This window comes from Dipodomys spectabilis, unplaced genomic scaffold (assembly GCF_019054845.1).
Source record: "Dipodomys spectabilis isolate Male_0828 unplaced genomic scaffold, ASM1905484v1 ptg000003l, whole genome shotgun sequence".
Lineage (NCBI taxonomy): Eukaryota > Metazoa > Chordata > Mammalia > Rodentia > Heteromyidae > Dipodomys > Dipodomys spectabilis.
The window spans coordinates 3,331,955-3,345,854 of NW_024870680.1; positions in this window are offsets into that span (position 1 = coordinate 3,331,955).

The window sequence follows — 13,900 nt, forward strand, 5'->3', positions numbered from 1 at the left end:
AGCTGGTTCAATATACGCAAATCAATTAATATTATTCATCACATCAACAGGAGCAAGAATAAGAACCACATGGTTATCTCAATAGACGCAGAAAAAGCATTCGACAAGATCCAACACCCCTTTATGATGAAGGTTTTGGAAAAATTAGGAATCCATGGAACATTCCTCAATACAATAAAGGCTGTATATGACAAACCTACAGCCAGCATTATACTCAATGGTGAAAAACTAAAGCCATTTCCTCTTAACTCAGGAACAAGACAAGGATGCCCACTCTCTCCACTTCTCTTCAATCTAGTATTAGAATGCCTAGCTACAGCAATAAGACAAGATGCAGACATAAAGGGGATCCAAATAGGGAAAGAAGAAATAAAACTCTCCCTCTTTGCAGATGACATGATCTTGTATTTAAAGAATCCCATAGACTCCACTCCCAAATTACTCAAGCTGATTCAAAACTTTGGCAAAGTAGCAGGTTATAAAATTAACCCCCAAAAATCAATGGCTTTTCTGTATGCCAACAATGAGAAAAGTGTGGCTGAAATTAGGAAAGCAACTCCATTTGTAATAGCCCCACAAAAAATAAAATACCTAGGAATTAACTTAACTAAAGAAGTGAAGGACCTCTATGATGAAAACTTTAAAATCTTGAAAAAGGAAATCAGCACAGAACTTAAAAAATGGCAAAACCTCCCATGCTCCTGGATTGGAAAGATTAACATCGTGAAAATGGCAATACTTCCCAAGGCTATCTACAAATTCAACGCAATACCTATCAAAATTCCACCCTCATTCTTCAAGGAAATAGAAGAGGCAATCCAAAAATTCATATGGAACAATAAAAGACCCCGAATAGCAAAAACGCTCCTCAACGGAAAGAACACTGCTGGAGGAATATCAATACCAAATTTCAAACTCTACTATAAAGCCATAGGAATCAAAACAGCTTGGTATTGGCATAAGAACAGAGCTCAGGACCAATGGAATAGAATTGAAAACCCAGAAATGAACCTACAGACCTATAGCCATCTAATCTTCGATAAGGGAGCTAAAACAATAGAATGGAAGAAAGACAGCCTCTTCAGTAAATGGTGCTGGCAAAATTGGTTAACTACTTGTAGAAAACTAAAACTAGATCCTTATATTTCACCCTGCACCAGAATCAACTCCAAATGGATCAAAGACCTTGAACTCAAAGCAGACACTCTGAACACATTACAGGATGGAATAGGAGAAACCCTGGGTCTCCTTGGCTCAGGCCGAAATTTTCTGAATAGAGATCCGGAAACACAACAAATCAAAGAAAGGTTGGACAAATGGGATTGTATAAGGTTGCAGAGCTTCTGCAGGGCAAATGACATAGCTAGCAAGATCAATAGAAAGCCCACGGACTGGGAGAAGATCTTTACTAGCCATACAACGGACAAGGGTCTCATATCTAAAATATACTTGGAACTCAAAAAATTAAACCACCCAACAACAAATCCTCAAAGAAACAACTGCCCAATAAGTAAGTGGGCGAAAGACTTAAAGAGAAGCTTCTCTGAAGAAGAAAGAAGGATGGCCAATAGACACATGAAGAAATGTTCAACATCCCTAGCCATAAAAGAAATGCAAATCAAAACAACATTGAGATATCACCTCACTCCAGTTAGAATGGCAAAAATCAAGAACTCTAACAACAACAGATGCTGGAGGGGATGTGGACAGAAAGGAACCTTACTTCATTGTTGGTGGGAATGTAAACTTGTTCAACCACTTTGGAAAGCAGTATGGAGGTTCCTCAAAAGACTCCACATAGAGCTCCCCAATGACCCAGCAATCCCACTTTTGGGCATTTACCCAAATGATCACAAACAAGGCCACACTAAAGCTACCAGCACAACTATGTTTATTGCAGCATTATTTACCATAGCTAAGATATGGAACCAGCCCAGATGCCCCTCAGTAGATGAATGGATCAAGAAAATGTGGTATATATACACAATGGAATTCTATGCCTCCATCAGAAAGAATGACATTTCCCCATTTGTTAGGAAATGGGAAGGCTTGGAAAAAATTATATTAAGTGAAGTAAGCCAGGCCCAAAGAAACATAGGTCCCATGGTTTCCCTTATTTGCAATATCTAGTATAGGTATGAGTCAAGCGGAAAAAGTCAGAGAATGTGATGTTAGGAAAACGAACCCTCAAATATGTATTTTAATGTTTTTGTTTCTTTCATGCATGTGTTTCTAACGCATTTATAAGATTATTTCTTTGTTGCTTTGTATGTCCCTCCCCCACAGTGTAACCCCCGCTTTCACTATATTTGATGTCAGTATAACATGTGGAGGAGACGGGGACAAACAAGTCGTTTAAGGATTCAGGTGGACCTGTTGCAACAATGAGAAGTACAAAATGTCATGTCAAAACCAGCTTTACAATATCGGTGGGGGGGGGGGTATGATTGGGTGGGGGGGAGTGGGGAGGCTGGGAAGGGAGGTGAAGGGTAAACAAAGGAGGAGGCTGCAATGCTTGGTAAGAAATGTATGCATTATCCTGCCCATGTAATTGTAACCCCTCTGTACAGTATGTTCTCAAATAAAATAAAATTAAATTAAAAAAAAAAAAAAAAGAAATGTAGTCATTATCTTACCCATGTAATTGTAACCCCTCTGTACAGTATTTTCACAATAAAAAAATTGGAAAAAAAGAAAAAAAATAATAAAAACAGCTTGGAACTGGCACATAAACAAGCCTGAGGACCAATGGAATAGAACTGAAGACCCAGAAATGAAACTGCAGACCTGTGGCAACCTAATCTTATTCATAAGGAAGCTCCCCCCCCACCAAAAAAAAATAGGATGGAAAAAAGCCTCTTCAACAAATAGTACTGGCAGAACTGGCTAAACAAGTGTAGAAAACTAAAATTAGATCCTTATATATCACCCTACACAACAACCAACTCAAAATGTATCAAAGACCAGAGGTAAAGGCAGATAGCCTGACAACATTATAGGAAGGAATAGGGGAAACATTAGGGCTCATTGACACAGGTCAAAACTTCCTAAAGATCCAGAAACACAAGAAATCAAAGAAAGGCTGCATAGAATGTGATTGCATTACACTGCAGAGTTTCTACATGACAAAGGACATAGCTAACAAGATCAATAGAAAGCCCACAGATTGGGAGATCTTCACTGGCCATACAACAGATAAGGGTCTCCTATCTAAAATATACTTAGAGCTCAAAAATTAAATCCCCCAATAACAAATCCTCAGAAAAACAACCACTCCATTAATAAGTGGGCTAAAGACTTAAAGAGAGACTTTTCTGAAGAGGAAATAATAATGACCAATAGACACATGAAGAAATATTCAACCTCTCTCGCCATAAAAGAAATGCAAATCAAAACTACATTGAGATTCCACCTCACCCAAGTTAGAATGGCCATTATCAAGAAAGCAAATAATAACAGATGCTGGCAGGGATGTAGCCAAAAGGAAATGCTACTATACTGTTGATGGGAATAAACTGGCTCAACCACTTTGGAAAACAGTATGGAGGTTCCTCAAAAGACTAAACATAGGGTTATCCTATGACCCAGCAATACCACTCCTGGGCATTTACCCAAATAACCACAAAAAATCACAAACAAGGACACACTAAAGCTACCAGCACAACTATGCTCATTGTAGCATTATTTACCATAGCAAATCAACCCAGATAGCCCTAGTAGATGAATGGATCAGGAAAATGTGGTATATATACACAATGGAATTCTATGCTTCCATCAGAAAGAATGGACATTGCCCCATTGGCAAGGAAATGGAAAGAGTTGGAAAAAATCCTAAGTGAAGTAAGTCAGACCCAAAGAAACATAGGCTCCATGGTTTCCCTCATTTGTAATAAGTAGTATATGTCTAGGATAGTCCTAGCAAAGGATCACAATAGCTCAATAGCTATGTATATATGACCATGTAAAATGACCCTAATTGAAATGAACTCCAAAATATGAAAACAAGAGGTTGTATTTTTGTTGTTGTTGTTTTTAATGTACTGTGTGAACTTCTTTCTTTTTTTCTTTCATTTTCCCCCCTACCTTTGGTTTATCCCCTGTTGTCACCGTATTTGATTTTGGTACCTGTGTCTTTTATATACGTATAGCTGATTTGGGAAAGGGAAGGGGAACAACAAAGTGGTGAGACAAAGAACAAAGGGTGAACCAGTGCAACAGTGATACTCACAAGACACTTTGTTGGAAATGAATTTTACAACTTGGGATGGGGGAGATGAGAGGAAAGGAAAGTAGGAAAAGTGAGGAAGGGGTAACAATGTTGGACAAGAAGTGTACCTATTACCATACTTATATAATTGTAACATGTAGTCATATAGAAATTGTCATAGTTTATTCCTTTGTATTGCTATATTGTAACATCGTCCAAAGCATAGACATATAAACCTTCAAAGTTTTCTGTTTCATATACTTCAAAGCTATTTCCATTTTTACTAGACAAACCTTGAATAAGGAGATTCTGTTAAGGATAGGATACTGCAGGAAAAAGGATGAGCTAACAGGGAGGGTGAATGATGGTAAACATGATCAAAGTAGATGGTGTGAAAATAGAACAATGAAACCTGTTGGAATTGTTATAGGAAATGGGGAAAGGGGGAAAGGAGAGTGATAGAGAGGGTAAGTTTGATTGTCATGTATTCCTGATAGTAAATCTCCTCTTTTCTATAACTAATGTATGTTTATGGAAAAGGCTGCACTAAACTGAAGGTTTGCATATTCTAGCATAGTTGTGAACATCTTTAGACAAAGTTTTAGAAATAGAATTACAGAGTCAAAATATACTCACAGTGAACATTCGAGTTTGTCTGGTTTGCCTAGTTTGACCCCACTGAAGTTTTGTGTCAGGAAATCCATTTGCTACTAAGTTGTGGGCATTACATATACATCAGCTCTATAATGTCTGCTAATGTTATGAAAAAGTTGAGATATCAAGTGATGCTTTTGATGTGTTTGATTAGGAATACAATGGAATTTATTTTATTTTACTTTCTTGTAAATATGCTGTACAGAGAGGTTACAGTTGTATCAGTAAGATAATGAGTACATTTCTTGTCAAGCATTGTTACCCCCTCCTTTGTTTTTCTCCTACTATCCCATCCCTCTCCCCTCTCCCACTTCTCCCCTCCCCAAAGTTGTAAAGTTCATTTCCAACATAGTGTCTTGTGAGTATCCTTGTTGCAATGGGTCATTTTGTGTCCTTGTTTCAGCATTTTGTTATTTCCCTTCCCCTACCCAAATTAGATAAATGTATATACAAGATGCAGGGCACCAAATTCAAATACAGTGACAACAGGGTCATACCATAGGAGGGAGAACATACAAAAAAAACCAACAAAAATAATCACATACATATTAAAAACAACAACAACGAAAAACCTCTTGTGTCCATATCTTGGGGTTCATTTTGCTTATATGGTCATAGGTACATAGATTTTGACCTTTTCTGCTCATCTGATAAGATTATCTTAGATGTATACTAATTATTGCAAATAAGGGAAACGATGGGACCTATATTTCTTTGGGCCTGGCTTACTTCACCTAATATGATTTTTTTCAACTCTTTCCATTTCCTAACAAATGGGGCAGTGTCATTCTTTCTGATGGAAGCATAGAATTCCAGTGTGTGTGTGTGTGTGTGTGTGTGTGTGTGTGTGTGTGTATACCACATTTTCTTGATTCATTCATCTACTGAGGGGCATCTCTTAGTTATGGTGAATAATGCTGTGATAAACATAGTTGTGCTGCTAGCTTTAGTATGGCCTTGTTTGGGTAAATGCCCGAAGTGGGATTGCTAAGTCAGAGGGGAGCTCTGTGTATAGTCTTTTTGTGTGTGTGTGTCAGTCATGGGGCCTGAACTCTGGGCCTGGGTACTGTCCCTCAGCTCTTATCTCAAGTCTAGCACTCTACCACTTGAGCTACAGTGCTTCTTCCAGCTTTTTCTGCATATGTGGTGCTAAGGACTCGAACTCAGAGTGCTTGCAAAGCAAGCACTCTACCACTGAGCTACCTTCCCAGCCCTATGTGTACTCTTTTGAGGAACCTCCATACCGCTTTCCAGGGTGGTTGAACCATTTACACTCCCACCAACAGTGCAGTAGGGTTCCCTTTTGGTCACATTCCTGTCAGCATTTGTTGTTATTAGATTTCTTGATAATGGCCATTCTAACTGGGGTAAGATGGAATCTCAATGTTGTTTTGATTCACATTTTTTATGGCCAGAAAAGTTGAGCATTTCTTCACGTGTCTATTGACCATTACAAGCAATCCAAAAATTAATATGGAACAATAAAAGGCCCTGAAAAGGAAAAACAATCATTAGCAGAAAGAACAGTGCTGGAGGAACATCAATAGCAAACTTCAAACTCTACTACAAAGCCATAGTAATCAAAACAGCTTGGTATTGGCACAAGAACAGACCTCACCAATGGAATAGAACTGAAGACCCAAAATGGACTCACAGACCTATAACCACCTAATTTTCGATAAGGGAGCCAAAAAAATAGGATGGAAGAAACACAGCCTCTTCAGTAAGTGTGCTGGTAAAATTGGTTAAACACCTGCTGAAAACTGAAGCTAGATCCTTATATGTCACTTGGCACCAGAATCAACTCCAAATGAATCAAAGACCTCAAAGTAAAAGCAGACACCCTGAAAACATTACAGGAGAGAAAAGGAGAAACTCCAGGGCTCCTTGGCACAGGCCAAAATTTTCTTAATAAAGACCCAGAAACACAACAAATGAGATTGCATGAAACTGCAGAGCTTCTGCATGGCAAAGGACACAGGTAGAAAGATCAATAGAAAGCCCACAATTGGGAGAAGATCTTCACTAGCCATACAATGGACAAGGGTCTTGTATCTACAATATACTTAGAACTCAATTAAATCCCCCCAAAACAAATTCTCAAACAAACAACTGTCCCATTAATAAATGGGCTAAAGACTTAAAGGGAGACTTCTCTGCGGTCGAATTTTTTTTATATGTCAACTGTCTAGTAGTATAATTCTTTTTGATCCATTTTTAACTAATTGACAGATTTTATTACTTTGTGTACAATTAAATGTTTATACAGTCTTTCCAAGGTGCCGGAGCCTGCTGGCAACAAAAGGGAATCCCGAATTAGGGGGTGAGGACGGAAAAATAAAGACATAAGACAAAGGATAGGGTCGGGAGGTCTGCAGCTCAAGACTGCAGCACCGTTTATTTTTAACTTTCCCTAATATATACTATTAGAAGTCAAGAGGTAACATAAGGTTACAATAGTCCAGAAAAACAAGGAAAATTTCAGTAAAAACAGAGTGCAGTAAAGACAAGACAAGGTCAACTGGTAGAAAGTAAAACAAACTCTGCAGACATAGCAAAGCAATCCTGGGCAACTGGTGTTTTTAAGTAAGCCAGTTCCTTGTACGTGCCTTCAAGTGAGCACCAGGGTCAAGATGACCTTTAAACTTTACTGTCGGGTCCCAACACCAAGGCAAAGAAAAAATTTCTTTGATTAGTCATTCATCTTTGTCACTTCTTTCTAGAATACCTGTTAGAGGAATGTAAAATTTTATATTCAATCATTATGCCTTTAACTTCTCTCTCATACTGTCCAACATTTTGTTCTTCACTATCCAAGTCTTGCCCACTGCATTGAGCAGCAGTGCACATGCACTTAGTCCCAATGTCAGAATTTCTTATTTGATACACTGTGTACTTGTTTGGTTTTGTTTTTTTAAGCTAGAAAACACAATCATTACCAATCTTAAAGATTTAATTACTGTTGCCGTTCGCTGGTGACTCATGCCTGTAATTCTAGCTACTCTGGAGGCTGAGATATGAGGGTCAAGGTTCGAAACCGGCCCAGGAAGGAAAGTCCATGAGAGCCTTATTGCCAATTAACCACCAAAAAGCCAGAAATGAGCTGTGGTTCAAGCGGTAAAGCCCTCCTCTTGAGCGTAAGGGCTTAGAACCAGTGCTTAGGACCTGAGCTCAAGCCTCAGGACTAAAACAACAACAATGAATTAATTATTCTGATGGTTGATTAAATAGAATGATTTTTCTTTTGATTCAGTGATCCAGTTCTTGTCTGTACCCTAGGTTTAAGGTCTTCTCCATTATCTTAACTCAATGGATTATAACAGTAGTCTATTCTCATTTGCTTTATGTATCCAGAAGATCTACCTGTAGCCCAAATCACCAGTGTTCTTTTGTATTTATGTCCTTTTCAAAGGTACATAGGAACTGAGAAGATCTGTTCAGTCAGCTGTCTTCCAGGTTAATCTAAGAAGATCTCATTTATTTTATCATTGACAATAAATGTCTCTAGTTAAACAAATCAATCACTTGAAGTAATTGACTGTGAGCATGTGTGTGTGTGTGTGTGTCTTGGTAATGGGACTTAAATTCAGCGACTTATGATCTTGCTTGGCTTTTTCTTCTCAAGGCTGGCACTCTATCACTTGAGCATCTCCACTTCTGACTTATTGGAGATAAGAGTCTCTTGGATTTGTCTCTCTGGGCTGGCTTTGCACCTCAGTCCTCAGGTCTCAGGCTCTTTAGCAGCTAGAATTACAAGCATGAGTCACCAGAACCTGCCTAATTATAATTTTCTTCAAGTTACTCCATGTTAGCATTCCTTGGAGTTAGCTTGAAGTTGTGGTTGAATTTGATTCTATTGTGTTTATTTTTACTCAGTATTATTCCAGTAAAAGGGATAAGTAATATTATTGAAATACCTGGGAAAATATATTAAGACATGGTATACAAACTAGCTGACAAATCAAACCCATCAAGTATTATTGAAGCATTATCTTTCACTATTTTACTGTTTTACATTTAGAATTGCTAATGACCATCATAATAGATTTAACATTTACATATGACCTTTTAGAAAGATGAATTTATGTAGGCATTGAAAGTTCCATACTTGAAAGCCTCAAAAATGATAAATTTTTGCTTTCAAAATAAAAACTGATCTAAGGCAAGGATTATGTTCATTCTCTATTTAACTAAAAGTTTTAAGCTGGTGCTGGTGGCTCATGCCTGTAATCCTAGCTTCTCAGGAGGCTGAGATCTGAGGATCGCGGTTCAAAGCCAGCCCGGGCAAGAAAGTCCGTGAAACTCTTACACTCTCCAATAAACTCTCCAATAAACCACTAGAAAACTGGAAGTGGCACTGTGGTTCAAGTTGTAGAGCGCTCACATTGAGCTGAAGAGCTGAGGGACAGAGCTCAAGCCCAGAGTTCAAGCCTCATGACTGACAAAAAAAAAACCCAAAAACTAAAAGTTTTAAACTCTTAAACCTATACAATTTAAAAGAATAGCAAAATAAGAACATACTCTAATTCTAATTGTTACTGCAAATATATTTGCAAAACTTATATTTAAGTACTTACCACAAAGAATATGTGGAAGATTTGAATATTAATGTGAAATTAGTGAAACTTCTGCACAGAAACAAGCAAGAATGATTTTCTGTACAATCACAAACACTAATCTTTCCTTGCTTTGGAATTATGTTATTCTTTCTCTTATCTCCATGATTTTCTTCATCCTGTTTCTTTGTAGTTCATTTGACAGCCATATATGCAGGATTGTATAGGTGCCAGGCATCTTGTTTGATGCAGGGGATGCAAAGGTGATTGTGGAAGACATGGTTTCTACCTCATATTTGATGTGTCTGTATATGTGTGAGTGCACGCACATGCATGTGCAGGTTTGTGTTTGTGTGTGCAAAGATTCAATGTAGAGATGGCAATGCTTTCTGGTATCATAATGTGAAATGTGATCAAAGGTATCATAGAAAGCACAAGTAGTGACAGAACCTTCTCTATCTCAAATTTGGATGGATAAAGTTGTAAAATTAGCCTCAGGGCTGGGAAGGTGGCTCAGTCGTAGAGTGCTTGCCTTGCATGCATGAGGCCCTGGGTTCGATTCCTTAGCACCACATTAGCAGAAAAAGCCAGAAGTGGTGCTGTGGCCAAAGTTGTAGAGTGCTAGCCTTGAGCTGAAGAGCTGAGGGACAGCGTCCAGGCCCAGAGTTTAGGCCCCACAACCAAAAAAAAAAAAAAATTAGTCTCAAAAGCTTTCAGCCAGCAGTCCTAAGTATGGCACGTGAAATTGGAGATAGCTGTGGTATTATAAAATACTCTACTCCCCAAAGAACTATTTCACTGAAGACATTTTCCTGTAACTTTTAAAGTTTACACATTTCCGAGGAACTCATTAAGCATTCACATTTATTTGTTGTAGTTGTTACTTGTGAGTGTGCAAAAAAATCAAATGGTGGAAGAGTAAGTATGAAAGTTCTCCATAAACTGTAAAGTACTACTTGAATAAGAGGTGCTATTACGGAGAAGGGAGGTGTGGTTAAAAGAAGGAGGAGGGAGTTAGATACCTGGGAAAGCATACAGAGGGTAAATTTAGATGGTAAAATATAACAGAGCAAGTTTCAAGCAAAATTAGAATGACTTGTATGATACTTTGAAACATGCTAGAAAAGCCTCATTTCCAAAAATACCTGTGGTATGCTATGGCATTTGGAATTCATTAAACGGAATTGCTTTCGTTTAATGCTAATACTATGTAATAGTATGTTTTCAAAAATAGCATTTTTATCACACAGTGTTTCAATGTTTCCAAGGAACTTGCTGTGTTTTACTGGCTCAATATTTCGAGCAGGATGTTGGTAATGTCTTAATTTTCATCATCTTTATTGTTCATGTTTTTATTGATGAAGATGTGAAACCAAGACTAGACCCATTATTTAATTATCATGACCAGTATGGAATTGCCCAATTTAGTGGGAGGACAGTGGAGCCAGCTCACCTAGGCTAGGCATGCACTCCACACCTCCAGCCCTATTTAAAAACTGTAAAATTATAAAATGTTTGCTTGGTGTCATGGAGGAAGAATGTTTTAGGACAGGTTAAAAATATTAACCAAAAGTGACACTAAAAGATGATAAGACATTATGTTTTAGGAGGCAAATACAAATAACCTACAATCCAATATTTTCCTGAGTCTAACTAGCGCTGGCCATAGAAACAATTCCTGTTTGTCAGCCAGCTTAGGTCTCCTGACAGTGTCCCATCCTTTTCCCCTGTTGTCTTTACCTGTGTCTGCTGTGTGCCTAATCTCTGCTGCATTCAGGAGCTGTTGTGTGGGCTTCCTGAAGTTCCCAGAGGCTGTAAGCTCATGGTCCCTCCTGCTGATTGTGAAGTGTTTCTTCTTCCTGGTTACTCAACCTTTTAAGAAGCGATGATACAGAAGAATTGCTTGTCTCTGGCATTGTAGGCATTTTATTTTGACTCCATAGTCTTCTTTTGCACAATACATTCATGCTAAAAGAGTAGAAAATCAAAACAGCATATATGAACTAGTACAACCAACTCTAGACAGCAATCAGGAGGTTCATCAAAAAACTAAACATAGATCTTCCCCAGCCATAACACTCCTGAGCACCTACTAGAACATCACAAGCCAGGATACCCTAAAGACATTTGTACATCCACGTTCATTGCTGTACTAGTCACAATAGCCAAATTGTGGAAACAGCTTGGATGCCCTACAATAGATGAGTGGATTTGAAATGTGTGATACCTATACACAATGGAATTTTACACAGCCATTAGAAAAAATAGTATTATGTCACTTGCAGGGAAAAATGGACCTAGAACAAATCTTGTTACGTGAGGTAAGCTAAACTCAGAGAGACAAATGGCACGTGTTTTCTCTCATATGTAAAAGCTATATTTGCAATATACTGGGACATGATAAATTATACAAGTCTCTAGGCATTCACACACAGTGAGACCAAAGGGGATACTTTTAGGAGAGGAACACAAAAGTGCAATGGCTATGGGCATTGGATCATATAAAATACTATTTATTGAAATGAACTCCAAGAAATGGAAACAAGAAAGTTTTTTTCCTTTGTTGTTCTTTATGTTTTCTTTCCTTTTTGTCTTGTTTATTCATTTATATGTCTTTGAGAGGGTAAGGGGGGCATAAAAATGGGGGGACAAATGGTGAGCAAATGCAACAGTGGTACTTACTGGACAATATGTTTAAAATGAGCTATATAAATTATGAGAGAGGGTGGAAGGGAAAAACTGTGATAGAATGAGAGGGGGGTTAACATTGTCCAAAAGGAAATATACTTTAAAAAATAATTTTAATGGTTATTTTTCCTTTTATTATTCTTATGTGGTACCAAGGAATCGAACCTAGGGCCTCATGCATACTAGGCACTAAGCTACATTACGTGTCCAGGAAATATACTCTTTACCTGATTTATGTGACTGTAACCTCTGTGTACATCACCTTTACAATAAAATTAAAATTAAATTAAAGTTTTAAAATTAAATAAGCAAAGAAGTATATGTGCCTCCACTTACCCACTGAACTCAAAAGACAACCTCTCTGGGATCAGCACCTAGCCAGTTCTAGACATCTGCCTTAACACTTGTCATTGAAACACCTGTTACTTCCTTTATTTTAGAGCAGATTTAATACCATGTGTAAGAGGGGTAGGGGGACTACAGTGTTCTGCTCTCATTGGAGAGCCTTCATCTATCTGATAACTAATTTACTACAGCCCAAAGTGTGGCAGGTGGCTAGTCAAATGGGACCATGTGGGGATCTTGACTTTAAGGCAAGTGGCCCAGAAAAGAAGGGTCTGTTATGAGTAGTTCATAGTTACAACCTTTAACACTGATGACAAAGTTTTCTGAGTTAGGTCATTTCTTTCATAATCATCTTATTATTATTACTATTTGCCAGTCATGGGGCTTGAACTCAGGGCCTGAGCACTGTCCTTCAGCTTCTTTTGCTCAAGGCTAGCACCTTACCACTTGAGCCACAGCATCACTTCCAGCTTTTTCTGTTTATGTGGTACTGAGTACTCAGACCCAGGATTTTATGCATGCTAAGCATACTAAGCCACATTCCCAAACCCATAATCATCATTTTTATGGGACTCACTTCACAGTGAGTCTTTCAGTACCTACAAGTTTGATAACCTTCTATTAAATTCTTGGATATGTCTTTTGTTGTTGTTATTATTATTATTACATTGTTATAAATAAAGACAACTCAAGTTAGTTTTTCCTACAACCACATAGTTTGAAACAAAATCTTTGGCAGCCAACTCCAGCTTACTAAGCCAGGTTGACATTTGTTTCCTAGTGCTAGATTTTCCTCCCAGGAACAATACAGTTCTTGTTCATCTATTGTCTTTCTTTACCACATTAAAAGTAGCCAGATATACTTACATAAGCTTCAATTTCATGAAAGGTATACCTCTTTTGTTTTTCTTTTTGTTTTGAATCGTTTAGTCGCCTGCATATTGAGAAAATGATAAGGTACTGTTTAAGAGATGGGGAGAGAGAAAGTGCGACTTCATCCTATGTGTTAAGATGCTTTAAATCTCTCTTCCAATCCAGTACCACAGACCTTATTACTTAATACTCCTGTCAATATCTTGAAATGGGCCCTCTTGCCCACCAAATGACTGAAGTGGGGAAAAAAATGCTCCATGTCTTTAGTGAAAAACTCCTCATTTTCTAGCAAGACATCCTTCCTGATTATCTGATTCTATGGAAGTCTCTAGGGTGTTCATTTTCTTGAGCTACTTAAAACTCTTAATTGTAGATAAGCCATAGAAATGAAAATGGGTCTTGTCCATAGATGTGTATTTTGTCTGGTGGTGGCTAAGTTGACTTCCTTTCCTTACTGTGGAAGAAACCAATTTTTAGTCTATTTGTAAGTTTGTTTATTTAGTATTTCTTACTTCGTGTCTGTATGATTCCTTCTATTCTCCTTTGAAGTAGTTGCACTATCTGACTGGTTATCTCA